This window comes from Arachis ipaensis, chromosome B2 (genome assembly GCF_059453495.1).
Source record: "Arachis ipaensis isolate K30076 ecotype BB chromosome B2, ASM5945349v1, whole genome shotgun sequence".
NCBI lineage: Eukaryota > Viridiplantae > Streptophyta > Magnoliopsida > Fabales > Fabaceae > Arachis > Arachis ipaensis.
In genome coordinates, this window is record NC_142437.1 from 20,733,965 (window position 1) to 20,743,648 (window position 9,684).

Sequence of the window (9,684 nt, forward strand, 5' to 3'; positions counted from 1 at the left end):
TATCAACGTTTCTCAACGTAAACTTTTTCATACAACATAAACCTCTTTCTTCTTCTTCTTCTTCTTCTTCTTCTTTTTCTTCTTCTTCTTCTTCTTCAACCTAATTAAATTCGTTGTTCTCCTCTTTCGCGTTTTTCTTCTCTGCATTATAGATCTGGATTGATTCAACGCAATTATCTTTGTCGTTCATCATCTTCTTCGTTTTTTTCTTCGATCTGCACTTTTGAATTGAAACAATGAATGAATCAACTTCAAATCAGTTGAATGAGTGCGATTTTGATGATTCTTCTCAAACGCATCAATTTGATGAGGTTTGGATTATTGATTCTGAATCAAATTTAATGGAATGAAATTTTTAATTTTATTTGAAGTGAATTGAATGGACTGAGGTGATCTACATCTAAATTGAATTCAATTGAATTGATAATATGTAACTGTGAGTAATTGTGAGTGTCAGTAATTGTGAGTAGTAGAGTAGATGTGAGTAACTTTTCGGTTCGGTAAGTACTAAAGAGGTGGTTCATCACTTTCATATTTTCGGTTCGGTCCGTAGAAAGGAGTCTAACAAAAATTAGACCAATATGTTCTGTTTTCTTCTCTAAGCACTATATAAATGTTTCACCGTAATTAAGATTTCGGTTCACCATAACTAAGATTTCGGTTCACCATGAGTACTGTGTTCGGTTCATTCTGCACTATTCAAAACTCTTCTTCCTCTCTAAGTAAATGTGAGTAACTTTTCGGTTCGATAAGTACTAAAGAGGTGGTTCATCACTTTCATGTTTTCAGTTCGGTCCGCAGAAAGGAGTCTAACAAAAATTAGACCAATATGTTCTGTTTTCTTCCCTAAGCACAATATAATTGTTTCACCGTAATTAAGATTTCGGTTCACCATAACTAAGATTTCGGTTTACCATGAGTACTGTATTCGGTTCATTCTGCACTATTCAAAATTCTTCTTCCTCACCTTCTACTGCTTCTTCACCAGAGAGAGAAGGAGGAAAAGATAAAAAAATACAACAGCAACAATAACAAAAGAATGACGATAGGGTTTCAGGGTTTAGGGTTTATGAGTTCAGGGTTCAGTGTACAGGGATTCAGTGTGTTTCAAACTTTCAGTTCACCCTGTGTATTAATTTCGGTTCACCGTGTTCATGGTTGAGGGTTTAGGGTTTAGGGGTCTAGGGTTTAGGGTTCAGGGTTTATGGTTTTAGGGATTTAGGGTTTACGGTAGGGTTCAGGATTTAGGGTTTAGGGTTTAGCATTTAGGGTTCAGAGTTCAGAGTTCAGGGTTTGGGTTCAGGGTTTAGGGTTTAGGTTTTAGGGTGTAGGATTTAGGGTTTAGGTTTTAGGGTTTTAGGGATTTAGGGTTTATAGGTTCAGGGTTCAGTGTTCAGGGTTCTGGTTTTCGTGTTTAGGGGTTCATAATTTTTTGGTAAACAGGAGAGCGATTTGGATTACTCTTCTGAAATGAATCAAACTGACAAAGTTTGAATTATTCAATTTTGAATCGAATTGAATGGAATGCAATTGCTATTTTGAATTGAATTAAATGGACGGAGGTGTACTGAATTGAATTGAATTAAATTGATAATATGTAAATTGTAGGCAGAATTATTTGAATTTGATTTTATATAATGGATTATGTTTCGTTCACTCAGTACTATACAATTGTATTGTTTTCGGTTCACCATGAGTACTGTGTTCGGTTCATTCTGCAGAAAGCTGTTTGAATTTGATTTTATATAATGGATATGTTTCGTTCACTCAGTACTATACAATTGTATTATTTTTGGTTCACCATGAGTACTATGTTCGGTTCACTATGAGTGTTGTGTTCGGTTCATTCTGCACTATTCAAAACTCTTCTTCCTCACCTTCTACTGCTTCTTCACCAGAGAGAGAAGGAAGAAAAGACAAAAAAATACAGCACAACAACAACAACAAAAGAATGATGATAAGGAGAAAACACGTGAAGAAGAAGGAACGCAAAAAAGGAGGAGCAGGAGGAGAAAGAGGAACGCGAAGAAGAAGGCGAAGAAGAAGAAGACGCTCCGTGCGTAAACGAGCGTGAGAAGAAGAAGAAGAAGAAGAAGAAGAAGAAGAAGAAGAAGAAGAAGAAGAAGAAGCGTGGGGGAGAAGAAGCGTTGAGCGATTTCATGTGTATTGGGCGCGTGTATTTCACGTTTTATTTAATGGTATTGGATTTTTTTAATGTTGGACCAACTTGATTATATGATTACATGGTTGTGTAGTATCCCATTTTATTATATGGAACACACATTAGAAGCATATAACTACCACCTATTTATAGATATCATAGGCGGTTATTTACAATACAACTTGGAGCTAAAACACTTTTTAAAACCTTGTAAATAATAAACTATTCCTAAGTATTGGCAATAAGAAGTTTGTGGGTGTTCCTCTTGCATGATTTCTTTTACCTTCTTTGACTTTTCAAACTTTTCAGCACATATATCAACCAATTAAAATTGAACTATTAACAAGTTGCTCTTGTCTCATGTGTTCTAGTTATTTTTTTTATCTTTGTATCTATACACCTCTGACTACTTGCTTAATTAGTAATCATTCATGATAATTCTAATGTGGCTATGTAATACAAGTTGATTTAAATTTTTTTTAATCAACATTATCTTCCTTAAATCAAACTTGCATAATTGATTATTTCTAACATCTTTTTTAACTTATAAAATATTTCGATTTTTAATAACTTTATAAATAAATATGCAACTTATTCTTCGGTAAATCAGTACTTGATCATAATTTCTTTTTTATTTGCCAACTCTCTGATTTTATAAAACATTAAATTTTTACAAAGTGTAATAACCGACTTGTTATCACAAAATATCGTTGTTAGAGTATTTTATTTCTCATTTAATTACTCAAGAATTCTTCTTAGCCAAACTGTTTGCGTTGCACAACTTGCTGCTGCTATGTATTTTGTTTCTGCTATAGAGAGTGCTATTACTGGTTGTTTTTTTGTGACCATAAAATTGTATCAAAATCAAGATGAAATGAAATTTCGACGTACCTTTTCTTGTTTCAATTTCTCCAACCCAATCACTATCAGTGTAGCCGACAAGATTTACTTCATTAGTATTTTCATAAAAAATACCATCATTTAAAGTACATTTGATATATCGAAGAATTCTTTTTGTCGCTTACAAATGGTGGGTACAAGGCTCCTCTATAAAACTACTAAGAAAATCAACTCCAAACACGATATCTGGTCTAATCGCAGTCAAGTACCTTAGACTTTCAATCAAACTTTTGTAATAAGTGAGATTTACTGTTCTTTCTTTATCTTCTCTTAACAACTTAAACTTTTCTTCGACTGGAGTAGGAACTGGTTTTGAATGCTTCATCTAAAAGTAAGACATCAAACACATATCTGTCATTTCAAAGTATTTTAGTATAGCCTCCCTGAATTCTACAATTATCAAATTGTTACCAATAAAAATTAAATCATCAACATAAAGACACACGATCAAGATATCTTCATATTCGGTAAACTTGATGTAAAGAGTATGCTCAAATGGACATCTTCTGAAACCATTCTTAGCAAAATAAGAATCAATCTTCTTGTATCACGCTCTTAGTACGTGATTTAATCCGTACAAAGTTTTTTTCAACCTGTAAACTTTATCTTCTTCTCCTGGAATTTCATATCCTATAAGTTGCTTAACATACACTTCTTCTTCTAAAGTTTCATTTAGAAATACAGACTTTACATCTATTTGATGTATCTTCTACTTATTTTGAACCGAGAGTGAAATAATCATACGGATATTGTCTAATCTAGCAACAGGAGCAAATACTTCAAAGTAATCGATACCTGGCTTTTGTTTGTATTCCTTAGCAACTAATCTTGCTTTGAAATGATCAACTTCACCATTGGATTTATATTTAGTTTTGTAAACCCACTTTACTCCAATCGGCTTCTTATTTGCTGGTAAATCTGCCAGCTACCATGTGTCATTCTTTTTAATGGCATGAATCTCCTCATCCATTGCTTTCTTCTAATTGTCTCTAAGGTTTCTTCAAAGTTCAATGGCTCAAAATATGAAAATAGAGCAAAATTTATGATTTTTTCATCGGACGGATCGTTGTCATTGCCAACTTTATAATATGCTAATCTAGTAGGTAATCTCCACTCTCTTTGAGGTCTTCTAGATAATTTTGGTTGTTCAATTGTGTTAGGTTGCGTTTTTCTACTTCATCACACGTATTTGAAATTACAATCGGTTGCTTTTCTGTCTTTGTTCTCCAGTCCCACATGTCTTTCTCATCAAATGTCACGTCTCTGTTGATGATCACCTTCTTTGTTTTTGGATTGTACAACTTGTGTATCTTTGAGTCTGTGCTATAGCTGATAAAGATACACTTCTTGCCTTTATTATCTAACTTTTTTCTTAATTGACCTAGAACATGGGCATAAGCAATACACTCAAATACTTTGAAATGATGAAGGGAAGGCCGCTTTCCACTCCAAACTTCTTCTGGAGTCTTAACACGAACACTCTTTGTTGGACACCTGTTCAAAATATGAACTGCTATTGCGGCTGCTTCTGCCCAACACTCTTTAGGCATTCATTTTGACTTGAGCATGCATCTGACCATATTCATGATGGTTCTGTTCTTTCTTTTAGCAACTCCATTAAGGAGTATATATGATTGTTAGTTGGTGTTGAATTCCATGTTGCTTAAAGTAATCTGAACATGCAAGATATTCTGTCCCTCTGTCTGTTCTAAAAATTTTAATTTTACAACTACTTTATTTTTCGACAAATACCTTGAATGTCTTGAAGATATTACATGCTTCTGATTTCTGCTTCAAAAAGTATACCTATGTATATATACTAAAATCATCAATAAAAGTGATAAAGTATCTGCTACCACTATTGCTTGAAACTTTAACAGAACAAAGATCTGAATGCATAATTTTAAGTAATCTTCTAGCTCTACATGACTTTCCTGTAGGGAATGAATCTCTGTGCTTCTTTTCTAATTGACAAAGCTCACAAACACAATTAGGAATATGAATTCGTGGTAGACCAAGTTCTTTTCTTAACAGATAGTTCAGGCCAGAAAAATGAAAATGTTCAAACCTCATATGCCACAGCCAGTTATCATCAAATATCACAAAACTCATGCAAGAGGGATTAACATGTTGAATTTTTAATGAAAACATTCTATTTGAAGTCATATTTACTTTATCTATAAACCTTCCATTGTTGTCAAATACAGTGCAATATCCACGATATGTTATCATCTTACATCCCTTCTCAGATAAATGTTCCATACTCAGTAAATTGTAATAAAGTTCAAGAGCATACAAAATATCAAAAATATAACTCAGAGAACCTTCCTTCAATCTAATTGGCATTTGTTCTTTTTCTTCAATAGTGATCTTTGTACTATTACCAAACTTCAATAATAGTTTAACTAAATCATCTAGTGAAAAAAATAATTCTTTTCTACCAGACATATGATTACTGCAAGCATTATCCAAGTACCATATATTTCCATTTTTAAAACATGAATTACTTGTAAAAAATAAAGTTTGAGTACCGGATTATCATCAATATTTTGATGCTGATTTTCTACAATGTGTGCTTGATTATTATTCATCATTTTAAATATGCAATCTGCTGCTTTGTGTCTATATCTTCATAATAAAAGCAGTTGAAATTGGTTCGTTCTTGATAAAAATTGCCTCGACCTCTTTTCGGTTGGCATGTCTGAAATTTGTTCCACCTTTCCTTGATTAGGCAATGTAAAATTATTATAACTTCCATGGTTATAATTTTTGCGAACTCTTCCTCTAAAACTTCCTCTACTTCTACTTTGAAAATTAAAACCTTGACCTCATTCTTCTTATGTACGGCTTGATTATGCAACATTGTTTAAATTCACCCGACTTTTCATGACTTCTTTGATTGATTCTTTTTACTTCTCCAATATTCTGCTGATGTGGCTTTTTATGGTTCTTTGCAACTCTACAATCATCATGGTATCCATATCGTGGGACTCTAGTATTGTAGTCACCACATGATCATACTTTATCGGCATGGTGCGAAGAATTTTTTCCACCACTTTACTATCGAGCATGTCTTCTTCATAAACTCTCATGTTATTGATAAGATCTGTAACATGAGTAAAATATTGCTTAACAGTTTCTAAACTAGACATCTCATAACTTTCATATTCTCTTCGTAAAGACTGTAGCTTTACTTTTTGGACTTTATCTACGTCTTTGTATGACAGTTCCAACATGTTCCATACTTCTTTTGCACTTTTGGCATTTGTTATTTTGTCAAACACCGTATAATTTACACCTTGGTGAATTTGAGACAGCGCTAATTGATCTCTCTTCTATTGGGCAGCATCTGCTCCTTCTTGCAAACTAGTTCAATAAAATTTCACAGGTCTTAAACCTTCAAATAGGTAGACATCAAAGTCTCCCAATAATTATAATCAACTTTTCCATTTAATTTAGGACCAAACCACACAACATTAAAAATATTTGTCATACTAACTCTATGACCAAATAATTTATTAGTCCCAAAATCTCTAACTCACATAAATAACACCACCATATCTTTTATCTCTCAAACTCACTAACACTTTAAAAAAATAATAAAAGAGGTTTAATTCATGACCTTTCTCATTATATGGAACACACATTACAAGCATATAACTATCACCTGGCTTATTTATAAATGTCGTAGGCGGTGATTTGCAATACAATTTACAGGGTGGATGTTACAATATTCCCTTTATGTTTGGAGTTTTGAAACTCCTTTACATTATTAATATTGTAATATATGTTGACACAATTTTTTAATAGGTATTTTATTAATAGAGCCTTTATTATATATTGATAACATCATCAAACAATTAATGCCAACAAATTATATTTTTTTAAAAAGTTAATATTTAAAAAATTAACACTAACATAAAATTATATTTTTAAATAAAAATAATAAAATATTAATCTCCCATCTTTATTTATTAAGCAACATTTTTTTAATTAGTGTTTTATTAGTGTTAATTTTTTTATTGAAATAAAATAAAAAAATTATTGTTTTCCATAACAATTTTTTTATTTTTATCTTTTAAGATTTATTTTATTTTAGAATTTCATAAACTCATTCCAGTACGATCTAAATCGATATATTTTAATTTTTATTTAATCTAATTTTATTTACATAATTTAAAATTTTAAATTATAAAATTTTTAAATTAAAAGTTAAATAAATATAATTTCATTAATAACTTAATTTAATTTAATAAAAATAAATGTATTCATATTATTATATTCATATGATTAATTATATTTATTCGATTTAAAAAAAAATTATATAAATTTGTTAATTATAAATTAAAAAATTAATATACTCATTATTTTTAATATTACGTTTACAATACTTCCTAATAGTTTGGTGAATCAACCGTGTACAAAGTTTTTAATTATTTAATAAATTAATACTTTATATATTTTTATTTTTAAATTAGTTTTTTGCAGTTAAAATTTTTATTTTTTTTATATTTATTTTACCTCTTCTACTTTAAATTAAAAAATTTTTTATATTTATTTTACCTCATAACTCTCTTTCTTAAATCTCACTTCTAACCAAATCTATTACCGTTGTTCACCACCGTTACCGGTGTCTTGTTCAACGTTACATCTCCTTCGTGATTTTCTATTCGTATTACTTTTATTATCTTAAGCAAAAAATATCTCTAACTATATTTTTTAGGTAAGATTTATTAATCTTTTCAGATATTATGTACTTATATATACACTTTAATATTATTAATTTAAAAGATTTCATATATTTATCTCTTTTGTTAAGATATTTAAAAAACATGTTTAACCGCTTTAAAAAATAATACGAGAACGTTTATTTAAAATAAGATGAATATATTTATTTAAAATTTAAAAATTTTAAATAAATTTATTCATATTAATTTAAAATAATACGAATATGTTTGTTTAAATAAAAAAATTTTAGAATAATAAGAGTATTATATCCTTTTAATTAGTCACCAAAAAAAAATATCCTTTTAATTCTTTTAAATTTTTATTTTTATCATAATTTTATAATAATTTAATATCAATCTAAAAATAAAATAAATTTAAATTAAAACAAAAAATTTAACCCAAATAAAATTTAATGCTGATTCTTTTCTCTTTCCTTAATAATTAAACGATGATTCTTCTCTTTCTTTTTAATTAAGAAGCACTAAAACTCCAAACAAATTTTTTCTCTTATTTTTAATTAAAGAACACTAAAACTCCAAATAATTTGAGAGTACCAAATCAGGTCCCAACTTACAGTTAAAACACTTTCTAAAACCTTGTAGATAATAAACTATTCGTAAGTATTGGCCGTAAGAAACTTGTGGATGTACCTTTTGCATGATTTTTTTTTTTTTTTTTACCTTATTTGACTTTTCAAACTTTTCGGCACATATATTAACCAATTAAAATTAAACTATTAGCCAAGTTACTCTTGTCTCGTGTTCTAGTTATTTCTTGATCTTTGTACCCATATATCTCTAACTACTTGCTTAATTAGTCATCATTCATGATAATTCTAATGTAGCGGTGTAATGTAAGTTGATTTAATTTTTTTTTAAATCAATATATATCAAAAGATTTTAAAAATTTAATTGAAATTCTGATTATGTATGAAAGATTTGAATTTTATTTCGCATATCAATTATTTATCTTTAAATGATTAAGGACTAATTATTACCTCTAACAATACATATTTTTAGAAAATAAAAAAATAATTATATTAATGTGTGGAAATAATACATTAGATATTAATGCCTGATCTATCTTAATTATGTTTGTTTTTAGAATGATTTTTGTTGAGATTGTATAATAGAAAATTAAATATTGTTACCGTATTTTTTATGATATTACGCTCTACAAATGATATTTTTATACAATCACTTAATATATTCACTAACATACATCTTAAATCGTTAAAAAAACCTCTTATAAATTATTACTTGTTCTACCGTTTTTGCCTTTTTTTTCAGATAGATTTTATGAATATCCTTATTGATATAGATAATGATATTAAGGAGGAATCAAAGAATGAATTAACGAGAATGAGAATGAAATTAAAAATGAAGAGACCAACAGTAAAAATCAAAGAGGAGACGACAGTTACACCAAAATTTTGGCTATAAAGTTTAAAAATTTTACATTGTCAAAATTTTATCTAATCATAAAAACTTATCTGCAATTTATCTTCATATAAAATTTATAATTAAGAACCGTAGATGATAATTTAATTAAACTTATCAAACCATCTAACGATTCTTAAATATCAATTTCACATAAAAATTAATGTATATAAATTTTTATCATATTAAAAATAGATAAATAGATATGTTTTTTATTTGCAACCCACGTACCACTTATGAAATATATAATGAAAAATTCCACTTTACCGCTTCAACAACAACAACAAAGCCTTGTCTCACTAGGTGGGGTCGGCTACATGAATCAAACGACAGTCATTGTGTTCTGTCATGTATCATGTCTACAAAGAGACCGTTTAAATGTAAATCTCGTTTGACCACCTCATGGATAGTCTTCTTAGGTCTTCCTCTGTTTTTCATCCCTTGTCCATCTTCCAT